This window comes from Podarcis gaigeae, assembly GCF_964106915.1.
Source record: "Podarcis gaigeae genome assembly, chromosome: 13".
Classification (NCBI taxonomy): Eukaryota; Metazoa; Chordata; class Lepidosauria; order Squamata; family Lacertidae; genus Podarcis; species Podarcis gaigeae.
Genome location: NC_139689.1, coordinates 4,971,497 through 4,985,071, shown reverse-complemented (window position 1 = coordinate 4,985,071; position 13,575 = coordinate 4,971,497). Strand labels below are relative to the sequence as shown.

General features: G+C 53.0%; 1 protein-coding gene across 1 annotated transcript in view; it reads right to left on the bottom strand.

Moving 5' to 3' along the window:
- Positions 1 to 10,258, bottom strand: part of KDM6B (lysine demethylase 6B) — a 74,873-nt gene extending 64,615 nt beyond the window's left edge. The window contains exon 1 of the mRNA XM_083706500.1: positions 9,801 to 10,258. The gene's annotated coding sequence lies outside the window, so the exon portion shown is untranslated. The remainder of the gene's footprint in view (positions 1 to 9,800) is intronic.
- Between the last annotated feature and the right edge of the window lie 3,317 nt (positions 10,259 to 13,575).

Below are 13,575 nucleotides of genomic sequence, written 5' to 3'. Positions count from 1 at the left end.
CAAAATCCACACACACACCTGCCCTCTCCTTGTTGGAACCGCTGAGCCGGAGTCTCGCGAGGAAGCAGGCTGCGTTCTTCCTGCAAAAAAACAAAACCTGACCCAACTTATCCGGAGATATTCCCTCTAGGGCTGAGCCAAAAACAAAACCACAGCCCCGGTGAACCTGCCTTGCCTTCTGCTGAACTAGCTTAGTCACCAAAGTGTCAAAACTCTCTTTCAAAACGGGGGAAACCCAGGGAAGAGGTTGAAGGGGAAAGTTGGGCACCTGCAGGTGAGAGAGTGAGAGACAGAGCTGGCATTCGGGTCTCGCCTCTGTGACGCAAAGTTGCTTCACAGCTGAGAGAAACCCTTCTGATGTCCTTTTAGCGTGCATTGATGATGAATTATGCTCCTGGTGTTATCGGGGCAGTTGCACGCTTTCAATACTTGCAAGAGTTTGAGGGCAGACGTACTGCTTCATTTCCACTATTTTTTTATTACACATTTTTATTTTTAAACATATTAATTCCAACATTCATACAACGTAGCTTCTCATGCAATATTTTTAGACTTCCGTCAGCACCTCTGATGATTTTCCGTTCTTTTATCACTTGTTGTGCATTTCTTAATTTCCTTTAATTACCCTTAACTAATAATTCTCCGCATTGCCTTTCTTGCAATATTTCAAATAATTCACCTTACAAAACCTCTTGCAAACCTACTAGCGTAATCTGTTCACCACAGTTGCTTTTCAAATAGCGTACTGCTTCACTCCCAATCAGTGCACACCCCATAATTTCCTCCTGAGACCCAGTAACTCCTCACACCGCCCATGTCCCGCTACGGCGCAAGGGTACCCCTCAAGAAGTCAGGATCACGGCCGCACTGCAGAAGAACCCGCAAAGCGCAATGAATGGGTGCATGGTTCAGTATGATTTCGCCACGAATGCACAGTTGTTGCATCAATGTCATGTTGCAGAACACACAGCAGCAGCAGCCAAGGCAAGCCCTCAGTTCATCTGTAAAATGGGAACAAGCCAGGCTGCAGAAGAATGGCGCATTAAAAAGGCATTAGCAGGGATGCTCTCGTAAATGACATAATGGCCGTTAACTGGGGAGAGTCTGCAGAAATGGTGCGTCGAGGACTGTGTATCAGCCTTGGCAGAGATAAAGGCCCCAGTGTGTCAAGACAATGGACATTCAGAAGGGTCCACTCCAGCCAGCACAAGGGGGCCCTTCAGAGACGCCCACGAGGGCTGGGGGGATCCCTTTCCGGAGGGTGGAGCAGCTGGAGACGGTGCCAAGGTCTCTTCGGCAACCCGGGCTGAGGATCGAGCCCACACCCAGCGCTTCCCCCTTCCCGCCACACCCCCAAAACGCACCCCACTACAGTAGCCTTTCAAATACATGATGCAACTGAAACAACAGCTTCCTCTGTTATTTCCTCTCTGTCAAATTTCAGACTGTAAGCTCCTTGGGGGCAGGGACATTTTCCCTCCGCCCTCTGCAAAACACCCTATTTGCCCCATCTGAGTAAATTCCAAAGAACAAATCAGCAGCAAGCTGGGATTCAACTCTGGCTGGATCTTCTCAGAATCCAAACTTTTTGCTGCCATGTCAGCCCTGAGGACATGTGGAGCAACAAAGCGGCGTACCTCTGACCGCATGCATAATGCACTGCTCTCCACAGGCCGGGCTTTAGGCCCGAATTCCACCAGATTGCTGCACCTCTTCCAGGGAACCCAGAAACAGGACCCAGACCTCGTTCCAGGTTTTCACTACTGCTCATTCCTGCATTTATATCCCACCTTTCCTCCAAGAGAGCCAATGTGGTGTAGTGGTTAAGAGCGGTAGACTCGTAATCTGGTGAACCGGGTTCGATTCTCCGCTCCTCCACATGCAGCTGCTGGGTGACCTTGGGCCAGTCACACTTCTCTGAAGTCTCTCAGCCTCACTCACCTCACAGAGTGTTTGTTGTGGGGGAGGAAGGGAAAGGAGAATGGTAGCCACTGTGAGACTCCTTAAAGGGAGTGAAAGGCGGGATATCAAATCCAAACTCTTCCTCTTCTTCTTCTTCCTCTTCTTCTTCAAGATGCTCAACGCAGTGTGCATCGTTCTCTCGCTTCCACTTCACCCCCACCAACAACCCTGTGAGGTAGGTTAGGCTGAAAGAGTGTGGCTGGGTGCAAGGTGGCCCAGTGTGCAGGATTTGAACCCTGGTTTTCCAGGTCCTGGCCCGACACTCTTAATCTCTGCACCACGCTGGCTCCTAAACTTAATAAAGAACGGGCATCTTTTGAGACATTGCAACCAAATACTCCAGGCACGAGCGAAAAACCACTTTACTTTTACTCCAAACCAAACAGTCCACGACAAACCGCCACGTTCCACCTGCCTCTGGTTCTGTATTCGCAACCATGAAAGCGAGCTGTTGTACACGTGTACGCATGCGCACAAAAAGTGGGAAATAAGTACGGCAACCAGTTTAAGAATCAAGCAACTGGCGGCATTTTTGTTTAAAAAAAAAACCTGACGAACACTCTTGCCCTGCTTTCCTCTCCTAGCAAATCGGCTCCTCCCTGCGGTGGGGCTTTTAATCTTGCTCACAGCACGCCATTCGTTCCCAACGTGATCACTGGGGTTCCATGCGCTTCAATGCGCAACGTTTCACCGTTTGCCGTACGGAAGGGTAGGCCCACCATCTCCCCATTCATTTGGAAATGCCCTTTCCCACAAAAAAACGCTTTGGGGGTTGCGAGGCCTGCAACTGAGGAGAGGTCCCACGAGGCCTTCAACACCCACACGAAAACATCCTTGGGACAGCCAGGAGTTCCAGATTTTAAAAAATGCTTCCAGGACAGTCCTATTTTCTTCCTGTGTCAGATGAATGGCGGGGGGCGGCCTTCTGGCAATGTACAGTTAGGCTGGGGAGCAAAGCGGCAGAGCCAAGAGCTTGGGGATTTGGCCTCGCTGGGAAGCTGAGAGAGCGAAACCAGCCCCATGTGTGCTTCCACGGCACAGCAGCTGGTGTCCTGTCCTGATGATGCAAGAGACCGCAATCCGCAGCGCCTGATGATGTAACGCCACCCTGGTGCGGCACGGGCAGCTGGGCCCGCTGGCGCAGGGGGACCCTTGCGGGTATTTTTGGCCCACAACGAACGCCCCCTGGGAAAGGGGAGGAGCCCAGCATTGGGCTTTGCTATATTTTATTTTATCTCTTTTTGCCGAGCAAAGTTTGGGTTGAATGCAGCAGACAACACATTCTACGCCAGCCCAAACTGGCCCAAAAAGGGGATTTACCGTATTTTTCGCACTATAGGACGCACTGGTCCATAGGACGCACCTAGACTTGGGGGGGGGGGAATAAAGTTTGCGGGGCTGGCGACGGGGAGGAGCAGGCTTGTCCCCCCCGCCAGCCCTCTAACCAAGTCGGCGGACAGCGGGATGGCGGCGTTCCACCTCCCCGCTGTCCCCCAAGCTTGTGGGGCTGGCGGTGGGGCTCTCCAGGCTTCAGCGAAAGCCTGCATTCGCACCATAGGATGCACATACATTTCCCCTTCATTTTTGGAGGTGGAAAAGTGCGTCCTATAGGGCGAAAAATACAGTATTTTTTTTTTATTTTTTTTTTGCCTACCTCAGTACCTGACACAATAACTGTTCTCTACTAGGGGGGACATAACATATAAGGGTTGGATCGGGCTAGCGGCCCACTTTTATAGTCCAGCTTTCCGGCCTCATGGCGCATTTGCAATTTCCCAGCACGCTGCCTCCAATAGAGGAGGAAAATCGCAGAGGTTAGGGCAGGAGGATCTGGCAAGACGGGGCAGACAACTGCAGCCATTCGCCACCTTCTGCCTTCTCCATGCGCACAGATGCTCCCTTCGGGCACCTCCGCCTCGGGGACCCCTATGAAAGGGGTGGCTTTTCTCGTTTCTGTGCATTCCACACACACACACACACCCCGGCCAAGGGCAGCCTCCGGGGTCCTTATCTCTCCCTCTCTGCACCCTGGAACAAGATCTGCACCAGCAGATATGAGTATAGGTAATTCTCTTCCTGCCGGCTCATGTCAGCCGCCACAGCCGCTCACCAAAAAATAATAAAAATAATGAATACAAAGCCAAACTTTTTGCCCAAGCTACTTTGAGGGTCTTCTCTCAACGTGCCTCTCTCAGCCTAACCCAGGGTTGTTGTGTGGGATTAACTGTAGGCCAGCCATTTATGCCACCTGCAGTTCCTCCTTAATGGGGGAAATTGTGGGGTATAAATGCAGCAAGCAAATAAATATTGGAAGGTTTTTGCAACAGGAAAACAGGACTCCAGGGTTGAGGTGCCCCGCCCCCAATTCCGCAGCCCTAAAGCTTCACTGGGGCTTTGCCCCCAGTCCTCTCTGCACAGGCACACTGGTGGGTTAGAGGAGCCTTCACTAACCTGAGACCGCCTCCCACCAGATGTTTTGGACTACAACTCCCATCAGCCCCTGGGTCCAAAACATTAGTTGGCCATGCCTGTGATACAACAGAAGCAAGGTTGTAAGCTACACTCTGGCTAACATGCACTCACACGGACCCTTGTTCTCTCCCCGAAGCAAGACAAAAAACAACAGCCAAGGTATTTCAACCTAAACCCCAGTTTGGGGGTTTCCCCCCTGCTATTATTAACGCAGGGCCACAACTTCACTATGCATTTAAAGCCGTTGTCGTGCCAGTCCAGGCTTCTCCCAAAGAATTCTGGGAATTACTGTACTGGTTCAGAGGGGCGAGTCATTCAGGGACCCCTATTCCTCTCCCAGAGTTTCAGTCCTCAGTGGTCTAACAGTGCCAAGAAACACTGGGGGCTGGGAAGGGGGAATAAGTATCTCCCGACGACTCTCCCCACCCTTAGCAAACTATAGTTCTCCCAGGACTTGTTGAGTGGAGGGGAAGCCGTGGCTGTTTAAAGCTGTTTTTTTTTATTAAAAAAAAAGCCCCACGTTGGGCAAAAAGTTTCCCGCATTGCAGTGGGTTGGACTAGATGACCCTTGGCTCCCTCTCAACCCTACAATTCCGTAATCCTATAATATTGATTTAAATCTACAGTGGTACCTCGGGTTAAGTACTTAATTCGTTCTTAACCTGAAACTGTTCTTAACCTGAAGCACCACTTTGGCTAATGGGGCCTCCCACGGCGGCTGCGCCGCCGGAGCACGATTTCTGTTCTCATCCTGAAGCAAAGTTCTTAACCTGAAGCACTATTTCTGGGTTAGCGGAGTCTGTAACCTGAAGCGTCTGTAACCTGAAGCGTCTGTAACCCGAGGTACCACTGTACTGGGAAAATGGGGGGGGGCACTTCCACAGAAGGTTCCTCCCGGGGAATGTTGGGTTGGCTACCCAAAAACCACCCCGTCCGCTCTTCCTGGATTTCGACAAGGGTTCGAGGAAGAAACCCAGGGAGAGGAAGCCCAAATACCTCAATACAGGAGAGGATGGCTATTGTTTTTTTAATCGAAGACCCCCTGAGGTGAGTCCAGGACTTGCCTCAGAGCCTGAAATATATATCATATACATCTCTGTGCAGGAGAAAGGACAGGATCTCACAAATCCCTAGCCCTGAGTAACCAGGGACGAGGTACACACTTTCCTTCCTCACAAGTAGCACCTTGTGTGAAATCTCCACGCCTTCCCCTGCACGGAAGTGGTTTTCCAAACAGGGGGGAGGGAAAGAAGAGCATAAGGAAACACCAGATGTATATAATATATTATCAACACAGGTGCATATACACACACACACACAAAATCCAATGAATAAAGAAATTTGGGGTTTCAATTCTAAACACCAATGGAAGAGACTTCAGCTAACTTTCTGCCTCCCAGAAAGAAGCAAAAAAAATTGGGGGGGTCAGTAGAAAGTGGGTGAATGTTCAACCTCCTGACAGCCCAATTCCCTGGAATCAGACCCCCCCAAATCTTAATTCCTCACCAGAGAAAACAAACAGGGGGGAAACAGCAGGCTGATATAATAATAAAAAATGAGGAGGGGGGAGTTTAAACTGTTCTATGGGGGCCTATCATTTTTGGGTGGGGTGGGGAGTCCTAATCTCTGGGGCTGAGGGAGGTCAGAGGGCTTTAAACATATATAATTTTTAACAGGGATATCTGGAGATTCCTATCCAGTGAAGCTCTTCTAAGAAGTATTTTAGGGGAGAGTTTTTCCGCTAAGGTCGGGGGGGGGGGGAGTCTCTCGTATGTGAAACACTTTGAGGTAGGGGTTACAATCAAGCAGTATATACATTTTATGAAATAAGTGGCGTGGGCTGGGATTTGGTGTGGGGAGGGGTTAACCAAAAGCCCACACCCCAAATTGTGCTTTTTAAAACAAGGACTGAAGGAAGGGGGCAGATGCAGGGTGGCGGCTGTTCATTAAACCCCCCCAGAGGCACAATTGTGGGGGCGGCATAGGGCTTGGCCCAGATCACAGGCACACTTCCAGGTCCCCAAAAACTTTTTTCCGCCCCGATTTTTTCTCTCCCTCCTCAGGAAAAGCACGCCAGGAAGTGGGACGGACCCACGAGGTTCGTTCTGGCTCCCAGGCACCTCCTTTGGCCGAAACCTCAAATATTCCACTCCCAGGGAACCCAGGAGTTCTGGCTCTTGTCTCTATAAAATCTCTTCCCCCCTCCACTTTGGTGTTCAGGAGGACAGAAGCACCCGAACCTACCCAGCACCCCAAAACCTTCCCTCCGAAATCTCATTTCGGCAAGCCCTTTTCCTGGAGCTGAGCAAAGATAGAACCCAGGTGTCCCGGCTCCCAACAGCCTTTGCTGCTTCGAGCCAACCCACAAGGAGAGACCATGTGACAAGGGTTTTGGGGAAAGTGAGAGTGTGAGGCAGGCTGGGCGGTGGGGGTGTGGGGAAGAGGTGGAGAGGTCCCCATTTATAACCCAGGGAGGGCATTGTCGTCCCCCACCTAGGACCCCCACCCCCAAAGCCAATGCCCTCGGGCAACACATTGGGATCTGGAGGGACAAACACAATGACCCCTGGGCACAGAAGTGTGGCCAGGGCGACCGGCCGACCCCAGCAGGGCCGCCACACCAGCCAGCTCCCCCTAAAAACCAGAGGCCAGTGCCAAACATTCACAAGTCGGGTTTTTCTCAGCCGGAGAAGATTGCCCAACTCTGAGACGGAGCCAGAGCTTCCCTTTATGTCTCGCTCAAATGCACCTAAAACGAAAAGCATTTCTTCTAGTAAGTACACACACAATCACACACACACCTGCCCTATTTAGCACAGTGAAGAGGCAGCAAACATAAAAAAAGACATATATTTACAGGGGACAAAAAACCCAGCCAAGCACTGTGTGGCCTCACCTGGGCTCCCTTTCTGCGCTAGGAGAAAGCTGCCGCCTGCTTGACTCGTTTGTCAGCCAGTAGGTGCCACCCTCATCACGGCGCACCTGTCCTGCTTCACCTGGGCACTCTTAAAGGGCCAGGCGCACACTTAAGCACCTGGCGCTGCAGGTAAGCATTGGAACACGCTCCCCGCTCCCCTTTCACATGATTCCTCGCACCCCCAACCCACACCAATGTGTAGCTCTGCACAGCTGTCTCCCTCCTCCACCACCAGCCCCAGAGTGGGAGCGCCCAGCTGCGAGCGCTCGGTGGCAGCCGGAAGACACTCTGTACGCTCTCAGAGGCACTCTTTTCTCTCCACTTTGCACCCTCCTCACTTCCTGGCAGACAACCCTCAGCAAAAGCTAAGAGGCTTGCCATCCTATCAGCTCCTGGGAGGAAACAGATGCAGATTATCTAAGCTGCTTGCCTCGCCACTATCCTCGATTCAACTTTCTGTCTCCCCACCCCCACCCCATAAAAAAAGAAAGCCCCCCCCAAGCGAACCGAGTCTTGTATGGACTTTGTTTCAAAACTCTTAACCTTAGAACACACTCCCCCCCCCCCAAAAAAAAAACCATTAAGGGAAAGGGGGCTGGAGTTTGCAAGTCATACCCCAATGAACGTCTATTGCAAACTGATTGCAGCCCCACGCACTCAACTAAAGTCACAGTTGCTGGATCCAACCTCCTCATCACCACTGACTATTCTCAAAACTTTCTGCACTTGCTCTTTCCACCCACTTTTAAGAAAAATGAATCCACCGAGGGTGTCCGCCGCGCCCCCCCTTGACAAACACCTCTGTGCCACCCTTGGCACCCCCAAAATGCACATTCCGGTCAAACCCCCAAACAGGAGGGTGCCGACATATGATTCGTGGCCTTTCCCACCCCAAAGATAGCAACTCAATCCTGACTTCGCCTGGCAGTTCGGAAAACACTTGTCTCAAATCAGTTCCACTCGCAGACCCCTCTGAATATTCACAGGCGGAAAGGGGGGGGGTCCAGAGAGACAAAACAACCCCCTTACACTTGCTTTGGGAACAAGAAAGCCACACAAGAGCCCAGGATTCTGCGGCCTTGCCCCACAGAGGACGGAAAAGTGCTGCTTTTCAAACTGGCACAGGGGGTCAGATCCTGCCCAGTCTGGAGGAACCAGGATCTGGGCGCAGCGAGACCGTGGGGTGGGGGTTGGGGAGAGTTTGTGCAAAGTTGCACAGTTAAAAGGCAGGCCACGCCAGCTGTGCCTGAGCTCCCCAACCCGCAAGCCTGTTCCCACCAGCTCCAAGAGGAGGGGGATTCTCTCTGCTCTGCCACAACTCCCCCAAAGACACCTCTGCGCCGTCACACCAAAAAGGGACACATTAAGAGACCGGACGTCCACACATCAGGGTCTGGGCCTCTGACTCCCAACTGCGATTCGGCCCAAGCCGTAAAAAAACAGGCAGGATCAGCAACATAACAGCCAAGCTGATCTCCACGGGAAGAGGATTTTGGGTGTCTCGACCTCCAAGAAAGTGGGCACCCCCCAAAAAATATGAAGTCCTACTTCCATGCCGCAATGTGTGCAGGGCAACACATTGTGAGCGGAGGTCCGTCATCCCACCAAGCTGGGGTACCCCCACCCCCCCAATTTGCTCCAGCTGCAGAAACCGCCGGAGGGACTTTGGGGGTTCTGTTGTACCTCCTCTACCACCACATCGCCTCGGGGCCCAGCAGGTTGTTGCCACGGGCTCCTTTCTGATCTACCGATCGGGCAGGGGTGGCACGGCCAGGCCACAGAAGCTGCGTTCAGGGTGAAGCCGCGACCCAGCAAAACTCCATCGCGTTCCTGCCCCGGTTGTGGAGTGGATCCGTCCTCCGGTTCGGCCAAAAAGGTCTGGCCAACTCCAGTCCATTTGCGCCCTACTCTGCCAAGGGAGGCCGGCTCTGTAGGTTACCCATCCGGAGCTGGGGAGGTCCAGGGGTGCGCACGGCTGCAGGAAGCTCTCTCCAAAAGTGTGCCGCCCGTCCGTCTGTCTGCCGAACCCTGGTCTGACGCCTGTTCCTTTAAAGGTGGCATGCAAGGTGAGCCCAGGAGTCGGCCAGGCCTGTGGCAGACTGGGCTCCCCCCACCCTGTCGCCCTCCTCCGCCAGTCTTCCCTTCCCTTCCTCCTCGCTTGTCTTCTCTCTTCCAGGCAAGATAACAAAGCCAGCAGTAGCAGCCAGGAAAAGACCTTACACACAACGCAGCTCCCCTCCAACCAGACACACACACACACACACACACAGGCTGCAACACCCCCCCAGCACACACACACACACACACACACACACACCAGCGCAGACACGTTTACAGCGAGATCCCCGAAAACTGGCAGAAGGAGGGGAGAAAAGAGAGGGAGGGAGGGGAGGGGGAACCAGACACAAGACAGCAAATGGGGGGTTTGGGGGTGCGGATCCAACGTTACCTGCAGGAAGGGGACTGTTAAGGTTGCGGGGGTGGGGAGGGAGGAGGGCTTTGTTCCTCGGGATCTCCCCTCGCCCGGCCAGGAGGAAGGATGGAAAAACCAAAAAATAAAAAATAAAAATAAAACCCAAAAAATTGAAGAAGAAGAAAATGTACAATATTGGCGAATTTTCCCAAAAAAAACACCAAAAAAAAAAATCAGCACCCCACGGGGGAGAGGAAGGGGTGAGAGAAAAATCGAAATTGGGGGGTTGGGAGGGGAGGAGAGAGAGGGGGAAAAGAAAAGAAAAAATGGCCAATCTTGCTTCTTTGGGGAGCAGACTTTAGTGCCAACTGGGATCAATCCACAGGGTTTCGGGCGCTCAGAGCTCTCTGTACTAAAACTCCCGTGCACACTCGATGGCTGGGCTTTGCTTGCCTCGGCTCGCTCCAGCGCCCCCCCTCCCCTCCCTCGGTCTCTACTCAAACAAAGAAATGAGGGTTGTGTTCATTGCCCAACCCCCTCGCAGGCCCCCCTCCCTTCCCCGAGCCCAGACATCCCTCCGCCTCCGCCTCCTCCTGCCGCCCCCCTCCCTTTCCGGCAAAAAGGCCGCCTCACTTCCATGTTCCCAGCCTCGCTCACATGCTCCCATGCGCCGGAGAGGCCGCTGGTGGAAGCGCACCGGGAGCGCCAGGGAAGGAAGGAAGGAAGGAAGCGAGCGAGCGAGCGAAGAGGAGAGGCGCGCAAGAGCCAAGAAGGCAGGGCGCCGGGGGTGGATTTTCGCAAGCAACGAATTGTTGTTGTTGTTGTTATTATTATTCCTGGAGGGGGAAAAGGGTGGAGTGGTGGAGGGAAAGACGGGCAGGTGCGCGGAGCGGGATGCAGGGCGCAAATGGCTCGGGAAGGTGGAGAGTGCGTTATGGAACGGGAGATTTGGAGAGGGGCGCAGCGCAGGAGGGCGCACGGGCGGCTGGGCGCACGGAAGCCGCTGCAGGAGAGGAGCGGGCGAGCACGGGGGGGGGGGTGATGGAGGATTTAGGCACGTACGGAAATTGGCCGGGGTTTGCGCCTTTTCAAGCGGGTATCCAGCCGGCGGGTGGGCGCGCAAGGTGGATGGAAAGGAGTGTCCGCAAACAGCAGCCACGCGCTCTGCGCCCGGCTGGGTTACCTGCGCATTGATGGCGCCGACGGGAGAGTCTGGCGCCCGGCTGCACAATCCTCACGGCTGCAAGGTGAACTTTCAGGTGTGTGTGGGGGGGGGGTCCCCTAGCTTTCAACCTCTCCCTTTTGCTCTCGGAAATGCCCGTCCCAAAATCTCCGACTTTCCAAACATCCCTTTTGAAACGGACAACAGTTTCTCCGCCACCCCTTAATTTCATTTCACTACATTTTGTTTTTGTATCCAGATACGTCGGCCTTGCCTTCTAAACATTTTGCCCTCCTCTTGGTCTTCCTCCAGACCTTGGACACAGCAGGTATGTATCAGCATCCCGGCCAGGGCAAACTTCCCAACACTACCCCCCCCCCCCCACGGAACATAAATTCAGAATTTCAGACGCTGGCAGCAGGATAGAGGCTTGCTACAATCTGTGACTTGCATAATCTGTTCTGCTTGCAATATCTGGCAATCTGGCGCGTACTATGCGCTCTCCTCGTGCTGGCAACGTCAAGGGCACATGAAAGGGGTTTCCAGCATGGGGAGGGTTGTGGGGGAAGAAAAAGTAAGTGGGATCCAATGAGCTGCCCCTCTCTTCCCTGAGTTGCCGCCTCCAGAATCTGGCAGGAACCCCATGTGTTTCAATGGCCGGTTGGCTGGTAGGGACACTATGCCTCTGGGCATGCACAGAAAGGCACTTTCCTCATTGTCACCACAACCACGACCGAACATCTGCACAAGTTTGGACCCCACCTTCCCACATCCCAGCACCTATTTACCAAGCGACAAGAGTTTAATACAGTGGACGCTCGGGTTGCGAACGTGATCCATGCGGGAGGCACGTTCGCAACCCGCAGCGCACGTGCAGGTTGCGATTTGGCGCTTCTGCACATGTGCAAAGTGTGGTTTAGCGCTTCTGCGCATGCGCGAAACCCAGAAGTAACCCATTCTGGTACTCCCAGGTTTCGGCGGGTCCGTAGCCCAAAAAAAAGTCTGTAACCTGAGGTATGACTGTACAAATGAAGCGCCACGATTCACAGCGAGAACCTCAGAGCAACCTTATCATAGAATTGTAGGCTTGGAAGGGACACCGAGGGTCATCTAGTCAGACCCACTGCAACGCAGGAATCTTTTTGCTCGATATGGGACGCGAACCCACAACCCTGAGATTAAGAGTATCACGCTGAGCTTTTCAGAATCCCTCAGTTCTGTCCTGGGATGCAGAAACAGGGGGAGAAAGAGAGCCCCGCACAACTTTTCCGTACCACCAAAAATCCCACAGAGCACATTTCACCATCCTGAAAACACAGATGGGAGGCAGATGTCTACACTAAGACACACACACACGGCAACCGCCTCTGAATCAGTGCGGGGGGGGGGGGAGGACGGTCCAGGTTGGAAGACCGTGTGCAAGAGAGACGCTGAGGACACACACACACTCTGGCTGCAGGAAACACAGCACTTGACCTGCAGTCAAGATCGCATAGCCATGTGCAAACTCAAAAGCGGCCACATGGATTCTGAGCGGTGCGCTGCCATGCGCCCCCCCCTCCACTGTTCGAGAAGCCTGTGGGCATGTGCATAAGCCAAACAGCACCTCAAAGCATCCAGGAACATGTGCACCGGGGAAACTCGGGTGCAGCGATCAAGAAGGCCAGGAGAGCCTTGGTTGGTTGCCGGATCAGGCCAGAGAGGGCCCCATCCAGGCCAGCCTTCTGTTCTCAAAGCAGCCGACCAGATGCTTCCATAGGAAACCTGCAAGCAGGACCCGAGCGTGAGAGACTCTCCCCACCACAGTGGAAATTCTGCCAGGTCTGTGTGCCACTGCCCAGGTCACACATTTCCATTTGCTCAGGACATGTGTCTCAAAGCCTTCTTTAAATGGGGCGCCCCCAGAAAGCAGTGGGCACACAGGGAAGCAAAGAGGAAGCAAGTCTTGTTGCTTTGGTTTCAATATTTGTGTTTTTATCTTGTGAATTGCCCTGAGCTCTTTTGAGGAAGGGCGGTATAGAAACCGAATAAATCATCACCGTCATCTCAGCGTCCTTATAGAATCATGGAACTTGTTGTGTTGCAAAGACCAAGTCCCTGCAATGCAGGAATCACAACGGATCTCAACCTATGCTGTGGGTGACCACATGCATTTAATAATAATAATAATAATAATAATAATAATAATAATAATAATAATTTATTATTTATACCCCACCCATCTGGCTGAGTTTCCCCAGCCACTCTGGGTGGCTTCCAATCGAGTGTTAAAAACAATACAGCATTCAATATTAAATACTTCCCTGAACAGGGCTGCCTTCAGATGTCTTTTAAAGAGAAGATAGCTGTTTATTTCCTTCACATCTGAAGGGAAGGCGTTCCACAGGGCGGGCGCCACCACCGAGAAGGCCCTCTGCCTGGTTCCCTGTAACCTCACTTCTTGCGATGAGGGAACCTCCAGAAGGCCCTCGGCGCTGGATCTCAGTGCCGGGCTGAAAGATGGGGGTGGAGACGCTCCTTCAGGTATACTGGGCCTTTGAGGCCGTTTATTGATTTTTTAAGGCTAGCTTCCTCACCCTGCTGCCCGCCCCCTCCAGGAAGGCACTCCTCAACCCAGTAGGAATCAAAGTTTTGCTGCCCCACCATCCC